The following is an 18,973-nucleotide window of genomic DNA, read 5'->3' as shown; positions in this document are numbered from 1 at the left end:
GTCCCGAGTCGCCCAGAGGCGGTATTATTGTACATCTTTAATGTATCCGAAAAGGTCTATAAAAATTCTATCCTAGGCCATCTTCTCCAGGCAGCCAAGACAGTGATCCCACGACGATGGAAGGACTCTGCTCCCCCTTCGTTGGAAGAATGGGTAATGGAGGTAAATCTGATCCACCGTATGGAGGTGGTGATGGCCCAGTCACGCGGGCAGACAGTGGAGACAGCCACCAAATGGTTCCAGTGGGAATCTTTTCTGTCTAGTAAAAAATTCTTGGATCTGTGTAACTCCTGAAGAACAAGCACCCTGGCCCCCTCTCTTCTTCAGACGACATACACCTTCTTTTCGAATGGTCTTGGTCCAGCGGACAGTGTATTAGCCCCGGTCACCGCGCTCTACTTTCTGTTTTTCCTCCTTTCTCTCCGACTTACGCTATCTTTCCTGCATCTCATGACTGCTACGCTTTTCTGTCTTTCCTCTCTGTGTTACTGGTTTTTACTGGTTTTAACGGTTTAAAATGAGGACCCATGTGTCACGGCAATGACTTATAATCCATTATGACTCTAATGACAGTTTAACATTGTCCAGATGTTTGATGAAAACTATCTATCATTACATGGTCTCATGTTCTTTTATTGTATGCTTATGAAAATTTAATAAAAAATTTTAAATTGGAAAAAAAAAAAAAAAGGACCAGGTCATCATTAGACGCCGCCTCCCGAATCCACAACGACTGTCCGTTATACAGCTGCAGAGACCGGGACCATACTCAGAGGTCTGCCTTGTGCTCCACCTTCAAGCGCACAAAATGTAAAGGGTGTGACACACACGGGAAAAAACAACTCTTCCCATAGGCAGAATCCTACAAGCAAAATTAAGCTTTCCTAGAAGGGATTGTATATCCCGCAAATGAACCTTTTTGGTCATCAAGGCTCTTTGAACACAATCTCTTAGATCTAACAGCTTATCTTCTGGCAAACGGCACTCCATAGCAACAGTATCCAATTCTATTAACAAGAACTTCAATACCGTCACCGGACCCTCCGTCTTCTCTGGTACCAACGGGACACCAAAGTGGCGTGCTACCTGCTCCACTGACTGTCCGCAGTAAAAGGGAACATTGCGTAGATCCCGCAGGCACCATGCACAAAAAATCCTCCAGGTAATGCAACACTGAATCCAAACCTGCCTCCTTCTTAATCACCCAAAAAACAACTGAACTTTTCAAAGTAATAACAGGAGATGGAAACAACAAACCACATAAAACTTGTCCTCCTACCAACATCCTAACAGGTAAAAACTCTCTGGATGTACCGGCAAAAGGCGGAAAGCGGCCTCAATGTCCGGTTTTGCCAAAAGTGAACACCGGCCCAGTTTCCTCAGTCATTCCACTGCCCTGTCAAAACGGACATATGATACCGATACAAGCTCGGGGTCAACACCGTCGTTCACCGAATTCCCGGCAGGATAGGCCAAATGGTGAATCAGCCGAAACGTATTAGCTGCCTGTTTAGGGACAAGCCCAAACGGCGAAACTATTAAGTTGGGCGATGGAGGGTAATCAAATGGCCCTGCCATGTGCCCTAGTTCCACTTCCTTTCGTAACTTCACGGAAAATACTTCTTTATGTGAGCGGGTTGACTGTAAATTTTTTAGACAGCTCTCGCCACGATGAACGACTGACGGAATTTTAAAACCGAAACTAAAGCCTTCCCGCAACAATTCTGACGCCACCTGGTCATGGTGTCTACTTAAAAACAGCACCATCCGATCTACCCTCACTGGAGTCCTCCCTTTTTGAGAAAGACTCTGCGGCCTTTTCTTTTCACTACTTGAAGCACTTAAGTGGGGTGCCACCACAGCCCGAACACTCATGCCTAAACCGGCAACTGGACCCGAAATGACATTCTTTCTCATTGAACTGCCAACATACCCCTTTTTTGGGTCCCGGCGAGGTGACAGATGACCCCCCGACCGGAATTCTCGGGAAAGGACTGCAGGGTTAACTTTGGCGCAGACATCAGCCACATCCACAAACTAATGTCCTTGTGATCCCACCTCAAACTGGGCCTAACTGCCGTCCGCTGACAAAACTGCTCGTCGTAGCATAGCCACGCCGTCCCCCCATAAGTTCTCTATGCCTCACTTATTGAATCTAAATAACAAAAAAGCGCCAAACAGTTGTCAGGGGCTTTTTCCCCTACTACACTAGCCAAAATCACAAAGGCTTGCAGCCAGTTTTGAAACATGCGAATGTGGAACGTGGAATGAGTCGATAACACCGCCGCAATTTCTCATCTTTCTTACTCTCATCGGGTTTAACCCAATCAAGGTTAGACGTCTCAAGCGGGAGCAAAGAAAATATCTCCACATACTCATCTTTCCATATTTTCTCTCTAACCTCCTGTTTCAGGTCCGCCCCTAGCGGCCCATCAAAACAGACATAAACCTCTCCTCTCGCCTTGTCATATATCTACTGCAGTCGCCGATGTTGGAATCGGTGCCGCCAAAACCGGCGCACTAACCACATTATCGCTAAGTACCGCCGCGCCAGCCGCAACACCGTGACACCAGACACCCTGCCCTGTCACGCCAGACTCTCCCCCAGACATACCCTGCCATACCGTAGTAGGGCCCCCCACGGGGGTAAACAAACCCCTGGCCAATCACAATAATTCGTACGCAAGACTGGCCTCACCTGGAACCGTATTCACACCCTTCACGCCACTCATACCACCAGACACGCCACCTACATCTTCCGCATCTGTACAAGTAGAGTTAGAGAAAGGGGAAACGGTGTTCTTACCAGGCTTACTCCGGCAAGGTCCTGGAACAGCCGTTGCATACTCTTCGTGTCGCACTCTAGCCAGTTCCTCCCCACGAGAATCATCGTCATCGATATCGCTCTCTGAACAGGACCCAGGACCAGGGAGCCCACCATTCTGTCAGCTCAACCTGCGACCCGATCTGCCTACGACTTTATATAACTGTGCTGTCTGCGTCGTCCTCCTCTGAGGTCCTTTCTCTGCCTGTCGCGTGCCGGACAGCATCCCCGCTAGGTCCTCCTGCCCCTGACAATATCCTGTCGCCCATCAGGCTATTCCTCCGCTCTCTCCGGCGTCCAGACCCCACGGAAGCAGGCCGCTTCCGTATCACCACCGACATAGCCCGGTGACCCTGCACAGGCCGCAAGGCCTGGGATGAGGCCCACCAACCCACTTCCGGGTCCCTGAAGAACACCCCGGGGACCCGTGATGCCACCCCCGAGACACCGTAGGTCGTTTTAGGATCCCACAACATCACTTCCAGTTCACCGGAGGACACGCTGAGACCCCGCGACTTCACTTCAAGGCCACCGGAGGACGCACTGGGGTCCCGCGACGTCAGTTCTGGTTCGCCGGAGGACATGTTGGGATCCCGCAAAGCCACTTCCAAGTTAGCTGACGCTGAGTGACATGACCGCGCCGCCGGACCACGTCACTGGGTCATGCGACCGCGACAAACGCATCATCGGCTCGCGCTGCGATCCGGAAGGGGAGGGGAGAGTGGCGTCACTCACTGCACCGATGCCTTTCTGCCTGTGGCCTGGCTTCCGTAGTAGGCCTCTGGACGCCGTCGCTCCTGGATCTCTCGCTACTGCCGATGGTCTTCTGCTGCTCCCATTCCGCCGCCGGCTCCTGGGGGTCGACTCCGGGCTGAGGCGTTCAGGTGGCCTTGATCTTCTCTGTCGCTTCGTAGGTAGGGTGGTCGCCGAATCCTTCACACCGCCGCCGTCCACGGACTACTGCTGTAGCTGCTCCTGCAGCCATCGCTGTCCCCGCTGCTCAGCCATCTTCTTCATCTCCTCCATGAGGCCCTCCATCCTGCCGATCTTCGGGATACAAATGATTCAGGATGCTGTCCAGGTAAGAAAGACCATCCCCCCTCACCCCTGACCTAACCTATATAGGACCCCCATCACCCCCTGAGTGACCAGGACCAATCAAATCCCCCTTGCCCTAAATGACCCTACAACTCCACCCTGCCTTTTGGTGCTCAGCTGCCTTATTCACATTCACCCTATGCTGACCCAGTGGCCTGGCATCCCTCCTAGTCATGCTGCCTTCCCTTGAGCCCCTTTGGGGCAGCAGTACGGGCTGTTCCTCTATTGACCCTTTAACAAGCCTTTTCATATGACTTATCATAGTATCATAGTATCATAGTTTTTAAGGTTGAAGGGAGACTCTAAGTCCATCTAGTTCAACCCGTAGCCTAACATGTTGATCCAGAGGAAGGCAAAAAAACCCCCCAATGTGGCAAACAAGTTCCAATGGGGAAAAAATTTCCTTCCTGACTCCACATCCGGCAATCAGACTAGTTCCCTGGATCAATACCCTGTCATAAAATCTAATATACATAACTGGTAATATTAAATTTTTCAAGAAAGGCGTCCAGGCTCTGCTTAAATGTTAGTAGTGAATCACTCATTACAACATCATGCGGCAGAGAGTTCCATAGTCTCACTGCTCGTACAGTAAAGAATCCTCGTCTGTGATTATGATTAAACCTTCTTTCCTCAAGACGTAGCGGATGCCCCCGTGTTCCAGTCGCAGGCCTAGGTGTAAAAAGATCTTTGGAAAGTTCTCTCTACTGTCCCCTCATATATTTATACATTGTGATTAGATCCCCCCTAAGCCTTCGTTTTTCCAAACTAAATAACCCCAAGTTTAATAACCTGTCTTGGTATTGCAGCCCACCCATTCCTCTAATAATCTTGGTCGCTCTTCTCTGCACCCTCTCCAGTTCAGCTATGTCCTTCTTATATATCGGTGACCAGAATTGTACACAGTATTCTAAGTGCGGTTGCACTAGTGACTTGTACAGAGGTAGAACTATATTTTTTTCATGAACACTTATACCTCTTTTAATACATCCCATTATTTTATTAGCCCTGGCAGCAGCTGCCTGACACTGTCCACTAAAGTGAAGTTTACCATCCACCCATACACCCAAGTCTTTTTCAGTGTCTGTTTTACCCAGTGTTGTACAATTAAGTACATAATCATAAATGTTATTTCCTCTACCCAAGTGCATGACCTTACATTTATCTACATTAAACTTCAATTGCCACTTCTCAGCCCAATCCTCCAATTTACATAAATATCCCTGTAATATAAAATTATCCTCCTCTGTATTGATTACCCTGCAGAGTTTAGTATCATCTGCAAATATTGAAATTCTACTCCGCATGCCCCCAACAAGGTCATTAATAAATATGTTGAAAAGAAGCGGGCCCAATACTGACCCCTGTGGTACCCCACTATGAACTGAGACCCAGTCCGAGTACGTACCATTAATAACCACCCTTTGTTTCCTATCACTGAGCCAGTTTTTAACCCAGTTACACATATTTTCCCCTATCCCCATTATTCTCATTTTATGTACCAACCTTTTGTGTGGCACCGTATCAAAAGCTTTTGAAAAGTCCATATACACAACATCCACTGCATTTCCCTGGTCCAGACTTGAACTTACCTCTTCATAGAAGCTGATCAAATTAGTTTGACAGGATCGATCCCTCATAAACCCATGTTGATACTCTGTCATAAGGTTATTTTTCTTGAGATACTCCAGTATAGCATCTCTCAAGAAACCCTCAAGAATTTTACCAACCGTAGAGGTTAAACTTACCGGCCTATAATTTCCCGGCTCAGTTTTTGTCCCCTGTTTTGTCCTCAGTTTATGATAAAAGCCAAACCAGAATCAGAATTTACAGACATTGTGTCCCCGGATATTGACTTTTAGAATTACTAATTCCAATAGGTGGTACTATAGTCAAAGATTTCTTACTCTATGAATCGGCAATTTGCATATTTAATTTCCCAGAAGAGCATTGCATGGCGTATAAGCCTTTATAGAGTGACATGAAAGTCATGTCACTCCACATGGAGAAATATTAGCCCTTACCTAGTGACGGTAATAGCTTCCACCTTTTATACCTCAATGCAGTTGGATCAATAAATTATGTATGGGTCAGAATAGGCAATATTAATATGCCACATTGTGGAGTAATTGTGTCCCTTATTCTGACCCACATACAGTAATATTGTCCCCCAATTGACCTTACACAGTAATAATGTTCCCCACTTGCTACCATAAATGGATAATGTATGTTCCTCATTATGGCCTCTATCCTGTTATAATATCCCCATTCCTGGCCTCTTGCTTTAATAATTTTCCCCATCTTGTAACAATGTCTCTGTCCTGTCCACTTTCTTTCACAAAATCTCCATCCTGGCCCATTTCTTTAATAGTGCTCCCCCGTCTTGGTCCCTTCTTTTAATAATGTCCCCAGCCTCACCTTTCCATTAACAAGGTCTTCTATTATGGCCCCTTCTTGTAATAATGTCCACTGTCTTGGTCTCTATCCTGTAATACTGTCCTTCATCCTGGCCCCTTTTTTTAATAATGTTCCCCAGCCTGTAACAATATCTCTGTCCTGGCCCCTTTCTTTAAACGTGTTTCCCATCCTTTCCTCATTCTTTAATAATGTCCCCCATCCTGGCCGCTTCCTTTGATAATGACAATGTCCTGAACCCCATCCTGTTATAATGTCCTTGGTCCTGGTCACCATCCTGTAATAATGTCACCCAACCTGGCACTCTTCCACAACACATATCTAAAAAATATGAGCGTCTCCTCAACTGTCTTCTTCTATACTTAGTGCAGCATAGCAGGATGGCACATGGTAGTTATGTCACACCCAACATGCACACCAACGTCATCTGCTGGCTTGTGAATGGCTGGTGGTCTGCATAGCTTTTGTTGTGCTTATAGCTAGCGTCCTATACCAAGGACACCCGTTCAGCTGAAAATGGCGCTGACGATGGTGGGCTCTTTTCCTCCATGAGCCTGATTGTGAGTACACTATCTGCGAAGTGCTTAGTGAAAACTGGGCCTGGTAGCGGTCACACTTATGCCCTTTATCTGAATCTACTGACCCTATACAAATGCTGCAGGATTATACATACTTTTTTGGAGTCACAATATTACAATTGTATAATCATAATTAGCACGTTTGGTTGAAGACACCGTTTTTTTTAATAAAGAATATAGAAGACCTGACACTAGACAATGGATAAAACTGTAGTAGGACTTTTATTGTTTCTTGCACATAAATTGATAACATATAGATGGATTCAAATGAACTGTCCTACAAAATATGATTAACAAAGTCATTACTAGTATGGACGGGTGAACCCGAACTGTAAAGTTCGTGGTCGGTACCAAACACACGTGTTCGTGCACATGACCCCGAACACGAGCTTTCTGGGACGTTCATGTTACAGTTCGTGTTACAGATCGGGTCCAGGGGCTGTGAAAAAAGCACGATATTAAAAAAACATTATGATCATATTTACAGGCCCCGCAACGCATCCTGCAGACTCTCAGAGCTTCTGCTTCCACGTCCGTCCGAACATTGCTGTGCCCCTCGGTAAGCACCTCTGGCTAAAAGGACCTGCCGTGACATCATACCCATGTGGCCATCATGTTGTACTACCTCATTGGCTACAGACTGGTCATGTGAGTATGACGTCATCAAAGGTTTTGGTGCGCCATGATGCGAGTGTCATCCCATCACGGCACACAATCTCATGAAAACAGCAGGTCAGCTGCATGTATTTCTATGCAGCTGAGGCACTCCTGTCCTGAGAGTGGGGTGATGCAATGCGAGACGTACAGTGCTGGCCAAAAGTATTGGCACCCCTGCAATTCTGTCAGAAAATACTCAGTTTCTTCTTGAAAATGATTGCAATCACATATTCTTTGGTATTATTATCTTCATTTATTTTGCTTGCAATAAAAAAACACAAAAGAGAATAAAACAAAAATCAAATCATTGATCATTTCACACAAAACTCCAAAAATGGGCCAGACAAAAGTATTGGCACCCTCAGCCTAATACTTGGATGCACAACCTTTAGCCAAAATAACTGCAAACAACCGCTTCCGGCAACCATCAATGAGTTTATTACAATGCTTTGCAGGAATTTTAGACCATTCTTCTTTGGCAAACTGCTCCAGGTCCCTGAGATTTGAAGGGTGCCTTCTCCAAACTGCCATTTTGAGATCTCTCCACAGGTGTTCTATGGGATTCAGGTCTGGACTCATTGCTGGCCACTTTAGTAGTCTCCAGTGCTTTCTCTCAAACCATTTTCCAGTGCTTTTTGAAGTGTGTTTTGGGTCATTGTCCTGCTGGAAGACCCATGACCTCTGAGAGAGACCCAGCTTTCTCACACTGGGCCCTACATTATGCTTTAAAATTTGTTGGTAGTCTTCAGACTTCATAATGCCATGCACACCGTCAAGCAGTCCAGTGCCAGAGGCAGCAAAGCAACCCCAAAACATCAGGGAACCTCCACCATGTTTGACTGTAGGGACCGTGTTCTTTTCTTTTCCTGTAAACTCTGTTGATTGCTTTTCCCAAAAAGCTCTACTTTTGTCGCATCTGACCAGAGAATATTCTTCCAAAATGTTTTAGCGTTTCTCAGGTAAGTTTTGGCAAACTCCAGCCTGGCTTTTTTATGTCTCGGGGTAAGAAGTGGGGTTTTCCTGGGTATCCTACCATACAGTCCCTTTTCATTCAGACGCCGAAGGATAGTACAGGTTGTCACTGTTGTACCCTCGGACTGCAGGGCAGCTTGAACTTGTTTGGATGTTAGTCGAGGTTCTTTATCCTCCATCCGCACAATCTTGCGTTGAAATCTCTCTATTTTTCTTTTCCTTCCACATCTAGGGAGGTTAGCCACAGTGTCATGGGCTTTAAACTTCTTGATGACACTGCGCACCGTAGACACAGGAACATTAAGGTCTTTGGAGATGGACTAGTAGCCTTGAGATTGTGCATGCTTCCTCACAATTTGGATTCTCAAGTCCTCAGACAGTTCTTTGGTCTTCTTTCTTTTCTCCATGCTCAATGTGGTACACACAAGGACACAGGACAGAGGTTGAGTCGACTTTAATCCATGTCAACTGGCTGCAAGTGTGATTTAGTTATTGACAACACCTGTTAGGTGCCACAGGTAAGTTACAGGTGCTGTTAATTACACAAATTAGAGAAGCATCACATGATTTTTCAAACAGTGCCAATACTTTCGTCCACCCTTTTTATGTTTGGTGTGGAATTATATCCAATTTGGCTTTATGACAATTTTTTTTTTTTCATTGAAGACAAATTAAATGAGGATAATAATACCAAAGAATTTGTGCAATCATTTTCAGGAAGAAACTGAGTATTATCTGACAGAATTGGAGGGGTGCCAATACTTTTGGCCAGCACTGTAAGTGCAATCATACCCTCACTGTCAGCCTGCTACATTGCTCTGTCCAGAGCGATGTAGCAGACCTGACATGGCTCTCTCTGCTTCTCACTGAGTATAGACTCTTGCTGTGCACAGTGATGAAGCAGAGTTGACAATGCTGTCCCAGTGGATTACAATGGACTAAGAATTTTTTTTATAATAAAGATGGAGTCTCTAAATGTTTTTTTGTTTTAGCGCTAATAAAAAAAATGTTATGTTATGTGTTGTGTTTTTTTTTACTGTTTCCTAGAAATTCATTGTGGCCATGTCTTATTTGGCGTGACACCATGAATTTCAGGCTCAGTACCATCTGATAATACAAAGCTGGTATTAACTCCTTTATTACACAGTGAGCCACCGCCATCACGGTCGCTGGATGAGCCGAGAAAAGCACCTGGAAATGGCGCTAAGAAACAATGCACCATTTCCATGGGCGGCTGCAGGCTGTCGAGAATTTAGCCCCCACCTGCCTGGCTTTACCTGACTGGCAATCAAAAAATCAAAATACGGCGGGAGCCCAAGCATTTTTTTTTTTTAAATAAAAAAAAAATTAATGGGCTTTCCTGTATTTTGATGGTCAACCAAGGTAAATCAGGCAGATGGAGTGGCAGCCCCTAGCCCTCTGCTTTATCTGCGCTGAGAATCAAAAATACCATGGAGCACTACGTCATTTTTTTTAATGATTTATGTTTACAGTACTATGATGTTAGGCAATCAAAATACAGGGAAACCTATTTTTGTTTTTTTTAGTTATTCAAATAAATAATTTTAAAAAATATGCGTGCGCTCCCTCTGCATTTTCTATTGCTATCTAAGGGTAATCCAAGCAGCTACTGATTACAAAAAAACTGTACCTAGCCAGGTACAGAAGGCAGGTATGGGCTGCCCCCAATCCCCAGCTGCCTATTTGTACCCGGCTGGGAACCAAAAATATAGGGAAGTCCTTTTTTTAATTATTTAATGAATTTCATGAAATAACTAAAAAAAAAAAAAACCACGTGGGAATTGCCTAATTTTTCTGTCCAGCCAGGCTCAACTAGGCAGCTGGGGATTGGAATCCGCAACACTGGGTGGGACAAGCTTTCTGGCTTCCTCCGCTGCGAATTGCAGTCCACAGCCACCCCAGAAAGATGGCGCTTTCATAGAAGCGCCATCATCTGGCGCTGTATCTCTTCCAGCGGCCCTGGTACAGGCACGCTGGGTAATAAGGGGTTAATACCAGCTCTGTTTTACCAGCTAGTATTAAGCCAGAAATTCTTTATGTCAGGCCAAGTTTGACCCAGCCATTAAGAATCTCCAATAAAGGGTTATAAAAAAAAAAAAAAAAGACACCACACAGAGAAAAAATACTTTATTAGAAATAAATACACAAACACACTTAGGGACTCCATCTTTCTTACTCCCTCTCACCCCTCCACGATCCTGGTCTTCTGTCTTCTTCAACCCATGCAGCTTTGCTATATCAGACAGCACAGGGAAGAAGAATACTGCTGCTCCCCGTGCTGTGTAATCATGCAGAGGCTGCGGTGGGTTGGTAAGCGGTGACGTCCCCGCTGCCACCGTTGCCATAGTAACCTTTCGATTGGGTTACTATAGCAACGGTAATCTGCGATCACCTGATTCCCGATGCCGCTATTCACGGCTGTGGCATTAGTGTGTAGCAGCCAATCCCTGCATGTGGGCTGACTCTGTAAAGAGCGCCGACATGCAGTGACAGGGAGACAAGCATGTGCCAGAGCATGCTCGCCGGTACACGGCACTTGTCGAGTATACAGCATACTGAGATGCTCGGGCGAGCACCGAGTACAAGCGAGCATGCTGACACTCCAGGACTTTGCATGACGTCATAGTCTTGTGAACAGTCTGTATCCAAGGAGATAATACACATTCACACGTGACTGGTCATGTGGTTATGACGTCACGTAAGGTCCTTTTTGATGGCTACCGGGCGGCACAGCTGATCGGACACAGAAGAAGTGGCGGGAGACTGAGTCTGCAGGATGTGTCGTGGGACCTGAAAAGTATGATGACAAATTTTATTATTAACGATAGTCTTTATTTTACAGCCCCCGCCCCATGCCATAACTGTAAAGTCCAAGTTCGGTGTTCGGACGCAAGTTCACGTTATCTCCGACCCCGAACACGGACTTTACAAAATGTTCGGGCGAGTCTCCAGAACGGGGGGAGTTCGCCCATCACTAATTACTACAGGACTGTATGAGAAAGAGACTTATTCTAAAAGAAATGCTAGAGCCAAAAAGAAGAGAATCTGGACTTCATGTCTGGAGACTTCAGGCCTCCAGTATGTTAGTAAGAGACAGGATCTTTGTCCTGGAGGTTCTCTACTCAGTATAATGAGACTCACTGATCTTGTTCATATAAAGAACAATGGAGTAAAATTGAAACTGTCTAAATTTGAGGTCCTCATCTAATCTATAAATGCATCTCAATAAATTAGAATATAAATAAAAAGTTAATTAATTTCGTAATTCAATACAAAAAGGGAAACACATTATATAGAGTCATTACACACAGAAGGATCTATTTCAAGTGTTTATTTCTGTTAATGTTGATGATTATGGCTTACAGCCAATGAAAACCCAAAAGTCATTATCTCAGAAAATTACAATAATTACCACAAAACACCTGCAAAGACATCCTAAGCATTTAAAATGGTCCATTAGTCTGGTTCAGTAGGTTACACAATCATGGTGAAGACTGCTGACTTGACAGATGTCCAGAAGGCAGTCATTGACACACTCCACAAGGAGAGTAAGCCACAAAAGGTCATTGCTAAAGAAGCTGGCTGTTCACAGATTGCTGCATCCAAGAATATTAATGGGAAGTTGAGTGGAAGGAAAAAGTGTGGTAGAAAAAGGTTCACAAGCAACCGGGATAACCGCAACCTTGATAGGATTAAGAAAAGGCCATTCAAAAATTTGGGGGAGATTCACAAGGAGTGAACTGGTGCTGAAGTCAGTGCTTCAAGAGCCACCACACACAGACGTATTCAGGACATGGGCTAAAAGTGTAGCACTCCTTGTGTCAAGCCACTCATGACCAATAGACAATGCTAGAAGCGTCTTACCTGGGGCAAAGAGAAAAAAAAACTGGACTGGTGCTCAGTGGTCCAAGGTGTTGTTTTCAGATGAAAGTAAATTTTGCATTTCATTTGGAAGGCAAGGTCCCAGAGTCTGGAGGAAGAGTGGAGATGCCACAATCCAAGCTGCTTGAGGTCTAGTGTGAAGTTTCCACAATCAGTAATGGTTTGAGGAGCCATGTCATCTGCTGGTGTAGGTCCACTGTGTTTTATCAAGACCAACGTTAGCGCAGCCGTCTACCAGGAAATTTTATAGCACTTCATGCTTCCCTCTGTCGACAAGGTTTTTAAAGATGGATATTTCATTTTCCAGCAGAACTTGGCACCTGTTCACACTGCCATAAGTAACAATACATGGCTTAATAACCACAGTATCACTGTGCTTGATTAGCCAGCAAACTCGCCTGATCTAAATCCCTTAGAGAATCTATGGGGTATTGTCAAGAGGGAGATGAGAGACATAATTGTCTAGAATACTAAATCTTTCCTAAAAATCCAGGGTGTAACATTTCTTATTTGTTCATTCTACATAGAATTTAATTTAACACCAGATATATTGTAAAAAATAGATGATAAAAGGAAACCTGAGTATCAGAAGTGACAAATTACAATGGGAAGCACCTATTTTATGTTATGGTTTAAAATGAAAAAGTTTAGAGGTTTTATTTTAAACTTTTACTCAATTATCTCAATAGCCTAATATTGGGGTATAGAAAAGAAATCAGTTCCCATTGGTGTAGAAAAAAAACTGCAATACTTAGTGTGAAAAGTGAGTTTTTTAAAAATCGATCACACCAGATGTTCTGACAAAGTAGGAATGGATCATATATGCAAGTAGTAATTTGCAATATTAACTTATTTATGTATAATCTTTCTTTATTGAGTAGAAGAGAAGAATAAAGAAACATAGGAAAAAACATACAAACAACCAAGGTTATAGAAAGATCATTGCATATGACACCACATTTTGAATAACATTTCTATATTATATTTCCACTTATGACTTAGAATAATTCACTGTTACAAATCTTACATTCCTCCCTTTCTGTCCCACAAGCTCCAGACTGCTGTCTGTTTATTTTTGGTAACCAACCTTCCCGTATAACCTTGAACCGTAGCCTATCTCTATTCGTTATATCTTTATCAGTAAGTTTGAAAGAAATAATAAAAACCTTCAGAAATGAACAAAGAAGAGAAATAAATAGACATGCATGAAATAGAAAAGAAAGCTGAAAAAACAAGGAGGGAGAAGGGGGGGACCTTTTAAGGGTTGGGGGGCGGGGGGGGAGCCACACACGAGTCCTATCGTAGCCCTTCTCCTATCTCTGCTCATACTGCACCTGCTGAGCCTCAAAATAACGTATGGTAATCGTCTGAACTTTTAAATGTTATCCATGGCGTCCAAATTCTCAGGTATCTTTCAGTGTGTCCCACTGCCTCTGCCACTAATTCCTCCATATGATGAATGTGTTCAAATTCCTGTGTCCATTCCCTCAATGACGGGGCCTCCTGAGTTCTCCAATGTTTTGGAATCACTGCTCTTGCTGCCGCCAGACAAAACCGCAGTATATCCCCCTTTTGGGCTTTGATTGAGCCGGGAAGCATTGACAACAAGGCTATTTGTGGGGTCCGTGCTGTTCCCTTTCCTGTTATTTTTGTGTATGTTTGAAAAATTGCCTCCCAAAATGGCTTAATTTTATCACAGTCCCACCATATATGTATCATTGTACCCTTTATTGTTCCACATCGCCAGCACATCTCGGAAACAGAAGGAAAAATTCTGTGAAGCCTCACCGGATACTGATACCATCTTGTTAGGATCTTATAATTTTTCTCCTTGGTGTACCCTGCAATCGACATTTTATGTGTAAATATGTAAGCTTTCTGTTTTTCTGTGTCTGTGAATGTCGTTTCCATTTCTTCTTCCCACTTGGTCATGTATGTGGGATCCGAGCCCGCATAGGGATCTGCCTGTCCAATCATCTTATATATAAGTGACATCAGATGTGTGGGTATAGCGTCCTGCATAAATAACTTTTCAAAGGGTAGGGCCAAGCCCTCTGATATTCCGTCCATTCCTTGTGTCTTAGAGTTCACGAATGAATAGAGTTGTCTATATTCTATCCAGGATAATGTCTGGGGAGGTTCCATATTTTGCATATCCTCAAAGGATCTCAATTTAGACCCCCTAAGGGTATGATATATCCTACCATCTTGTTGTGCTCCCCATCTTAGAAATTTAGTCCGACCGACTCCCGGAGGGAATTCTGGATTGGATGATAGGAGCAAGGAGAAAAGGGCAGCCCACCAATCCGCCATTCTGTTTAACCTGGTCCCATGTCCTGAGTGTAGCCTTAATAAAAAGACTTGCCGCAACCGATCTCACCCCCTCCCTGGACCCAACCCATGGTAGATACTTTAGTGGAGTTGATGAGCTTTCCTGTTCAAGTTTGACCCATTTCTTATTCTGGTCGTTAAAATGCCAGTCAAACATTCGGACCATCAGTGCCGCCCTATGATATCTGCGCACATCTGGTAGTCCTGCGCCCCCTACAGTGATATGTCTAGTGAGTGTGTGGTATTTTATTCTAGCCCTAGAGTGACCCCATACAAATTGAGATAGAGTAGACCTGAGTGTCCGAAAAAACCCGGTAGGGGGAAGAAGCGGGACTGCCTGAAATATATATAAAAACCGTGGGAGGATATCCATTTTAAATGTGTTTATACGGCCAAACCAGGACAAGGGTTTTTTATGATATGACCTAAGCTCTTTAATTGTTCGTGACAATAGCGGTAAATAGTTCTTGGAATACAATAATTCCAAATCTGCCGGGACATTGATGCCTAGATATTTCAAAGTCTGGGATTGCCATTTAAATGGAAAGTTACTTTGGGCTAATGAAACCTCATGGGGCTGCAGTGTGATATTTAAAGCTTCTGTTTTTGAGCCGTTAACTTTGAAATTACTTAAATCCCCAAATCTCTCGAACTCCGCTATCAAAGAGGGGAAAGATATGTGTGGCTGAGACACGTATATCAACAAGTCATCCGCATATAATGCCGTCTTGTATGTTTTCCCCCCTACATCTATACCGTGCACATTGGGATTTCTCCTGATTGCGTTGGCAAGATGCTCCATTGTAATAACATATAATAGCGGAGAAAGAGGGCACCCCTGTCTTGTTCCATTTCTGATTTGTATAGGCTGTGATAAGAAACCATTTGCCTTTATCCTTGCCGATGGACAAGTATAAAGTGCCAATACTTTATTCAAAAAGCCAGGGCCTATCCCTATTTGTATTAAAGCCGCCCTCAAAAAATCCCACTGTACTCGATCAAACGCTTTTTCTGCGTCTACTGATAGTATTCCCAGGGGCTGATTTGTGCTTTTGGCGTGCGCTATGAGCAGCAAAGTTTTGTTGACATTGTCTCGCGCCTCCCTACCCTGTATGAATCCTACTTGGTCTGTATCTATGATGGAGGGGAGAAGGGGAGCCAGCCTGTTAGCTAGGATCTTGGAGAATAACTTTATATCTACATTTAGTAAAGATATTGGTCTGTAGTTCGACACTATCATGGGGTCTTTGCCAGGTTTCGGAAGGACCGTGACATGTGCCTCCAGTGACTGAGCCGCAAAGGGAGTCTCCTCTGAGATTGCATTAAAGACCTTAGTCAGAAATGGGGTAAGCAATTCCCCAAATGTTTTATAAAATGTAGGAGAAAATCCGTCCGGGCCCGGACTCTTCCCCTTTGGGGTATTCCTGATTGCCTCTCCCACTTCCTCCTCTGAGAACCGGTTTTCCAATTGTTGCACTTCCTCATTTTTCAGAGTTGGCAAAGCCGTGTCTATCATGTACCCCTTAATGCGCTCAGTCAATGCTTGTGACGACATGCCAGAGAACCTCCCTTGAATGTTATACAATTCCGAATAGAAGCCCCTCAATTCTTCCAAGACCTCCGCCGGATTGCTCGCTTCCCCTCCTCCCCGTCTCCGCAGGCTAGGTATTAATGTGGTGAGATTGCGGGGGTGTAAAAGGTTGGACAAGGATCTACCGCATTTATTAGAATGCTGATAGAGGAAGCGTTTATAATGGTTCCGGTATCTGAGAAATCTTTCATTCAGTACTGTCCTAAGTTCCTCTCTGCATTTTGTGAGTTCTGCTAGTGTTTCCCTCAACTGTTTATTTTTGTGTGCTGTTTCCAACTTATGAATCCTATCCAACAATTCTTTTATGCGGATATTCCTTATTTTTTTGGTACGCGCCCCATGCTTTATCAGCACCCCTCTTATGACACACTTGAACGCCTCCCACTGCAGTGGCATCGAAGTGGGGTCCGTTTCGTGAGAGGACATGAAGACCCCAACCGTCTCCCTGATGTCATTCATACAGATTACATCTTTGAGCAAGTTATCGTTGAGTCTCCATGTCCACTCCAGTTTCCTTCCATCTGGGGGAGCAAAGGCCAAAAAGACAGGGGCATGATCGAACCAAACTATACTACCAATCGTGGGATTCGGTCTCCAAGCCAAAACACACTGACTCACTAAAAATAGATCTATGCGGCTATACGAATCATGAGGGGTGGAATAAAAGGTATAATCCCAACCCGTAGGATGCATGCTGCGCCACGCGTCATTAAGGTGCATCTGATGTATGTCTCGCTTCAAAGAGGTCAATCTTTTTGTGGAAATGTTGCTCCTTCCAGCCGAGGTATCTACTAAGGGATTCAGAGACAAATTAAAATCTCCCCCCAGAATCATTATTCCCTCTGCGAACTCGGATAAAACCTTTAGAAAGGCCCTGCATGTCTGTGTCTGTCCCGTATTAGGGGCATACCATCCTGCCACCGTATACACTGTGTCATAAATCCGTAGTTTAACTATAATGTATCTGCCTTCTACGTCCTGTTTCGTGTCTAGAATAGAATGAGGCAGCTTTCTGTGTATGGCCAGCGATACCCCCCTTGACCGAGATTCAGCGTTGGCGCTGTGGAACCATGATATATAGTTGCGGTCTCTCAAGTTTGGGACATGTCCCACTTTAAAATGTGTTTCTTGAAGGAGCAATATGTGAACTTTCTGTTTGTGCATTTCAGCTAATATTTGGGTCCTTTTTTGTGGCGTATTAAAGCCCTTTGTGTTGAAAGATCCAAATTTTAGTTCCGCCATGTCTATTTTTAGCCGTTAGACAAACAAGGGAAGGACACGTATGGACGGGGAAACTATCAGCAAGGGGTTAGATCAAGTGAGATTTTTGAGAGATTTATAGTAAGGATATAGGAAAGCCCAGAAATAACGGTAGAAATAGTAAGTTGAAATAGAAATAAAGAAGAAGAAGAGAAGAAGAAGAAGAAGAGAAACCAAAAACACAAAAAAAAATTTGTTCCCAAGTATAGGAAGGTGGTGTTGGACTAAGGCACCAGCAACTATATCCTGGTGTTCCAACCCACCTACTTTGTTGGGGGAGGCTGTATCTAACTATACCTTGTCCAGCACGGTATAGCACCCCCTTAAGTGCGGTAGTCTTTCCAGGGAGAGTTGCTCCCCGCCGGCGCAGATCTGCATCATCTTTCTGAACATATATTTCCCATCTATGTTAACTGTATATTAACTATGTTAATCCATGGATGAATTGGGACTTGGTCCAATATGTATTACTATGTCTCTATTCCATGTACCTCTCTGACTCCTCCATACTAGATCATAAACAATTTTCTGATATTATTCCCCTTTCATATCAAAACCCCTTTTTTCAATTTGACTTTAACTGTAACAATAAGCCATCTTCCAAACTTCAACTATATTATCCTATTTGTATACTGTCTTTAGGACAATTCAAAGTCTCTTTTCCCGTCCATTGAGACTCCATATTCAACCGAGATCCATAGGCGCCTCTCTTCGCCTCCTCTGAGGGGCTTCTCTAGGTGGGACCCCTCCGGGGGCCCCCGGAGGCAGAAATGGCCAGTCCCGAATTGTCACTGAAGGAATTTGGAGGGCTGCGGTGAACGCAGGTATGCCCCCTGGGTGACTGAGGACGTGCATCCTTCCTGCCCTCCGGACTCTCAGGCGGAATGGGAAGCCCAAAGTGTACTGTATGTTCCGCTGGCGTAGTATGTCTAATAAGGGTCTCAGAGCCTTTCTCTTCTGGAGAGTCCACTTGGACAGGTCAGGTAGAATTAGGATCTTTTGTCCTTTAAAGGAGATATTGTCAAGTTTCCGTGCTTGGGCCATGATATTATCTTTCAACTTATACTTGTGTACTTTGCATATGACGTCTCTGGGGAACTCTGGATCCATTGCTTTAGGGCCCAGTGCTCTATGAGCCCTGTCCAGCTCCAGAGGAGAATCTATGGGTACTTGCAGTATGTCATTGAAAATGTGGCATAAAGTCTCATCTAAGGCTGTGTGCTCAACCGTCTCAGGAATGCCGCGTACTCTAATATTATTACGCCGGTTTCTGTTTTCAGCATCGTCTAGCATTTCTGCCAGATACTGAAGTTGTATATTATGAGATGCATATCCAGCCTCCTG

This window comes from Anomaloglossus baeobatrachus, chromosome 5 (assembly GCF_048569485.1).
Source record: "Anomaloglossus baeobatrachus isolate aAnoBae1 chromosome 5, aAnoBae1.hap1, whole genome shotgun sequence".
Classification (NCBI taxonomy): Eukaryota; Metazoa; Chordata; class Amphibia; order Anura; family Aromobatidae; genus Anomaloglossus; species Anomaloglossus baeobatrachus.
Note: the sequence above shows the minus strand (reverse complement) of the source record.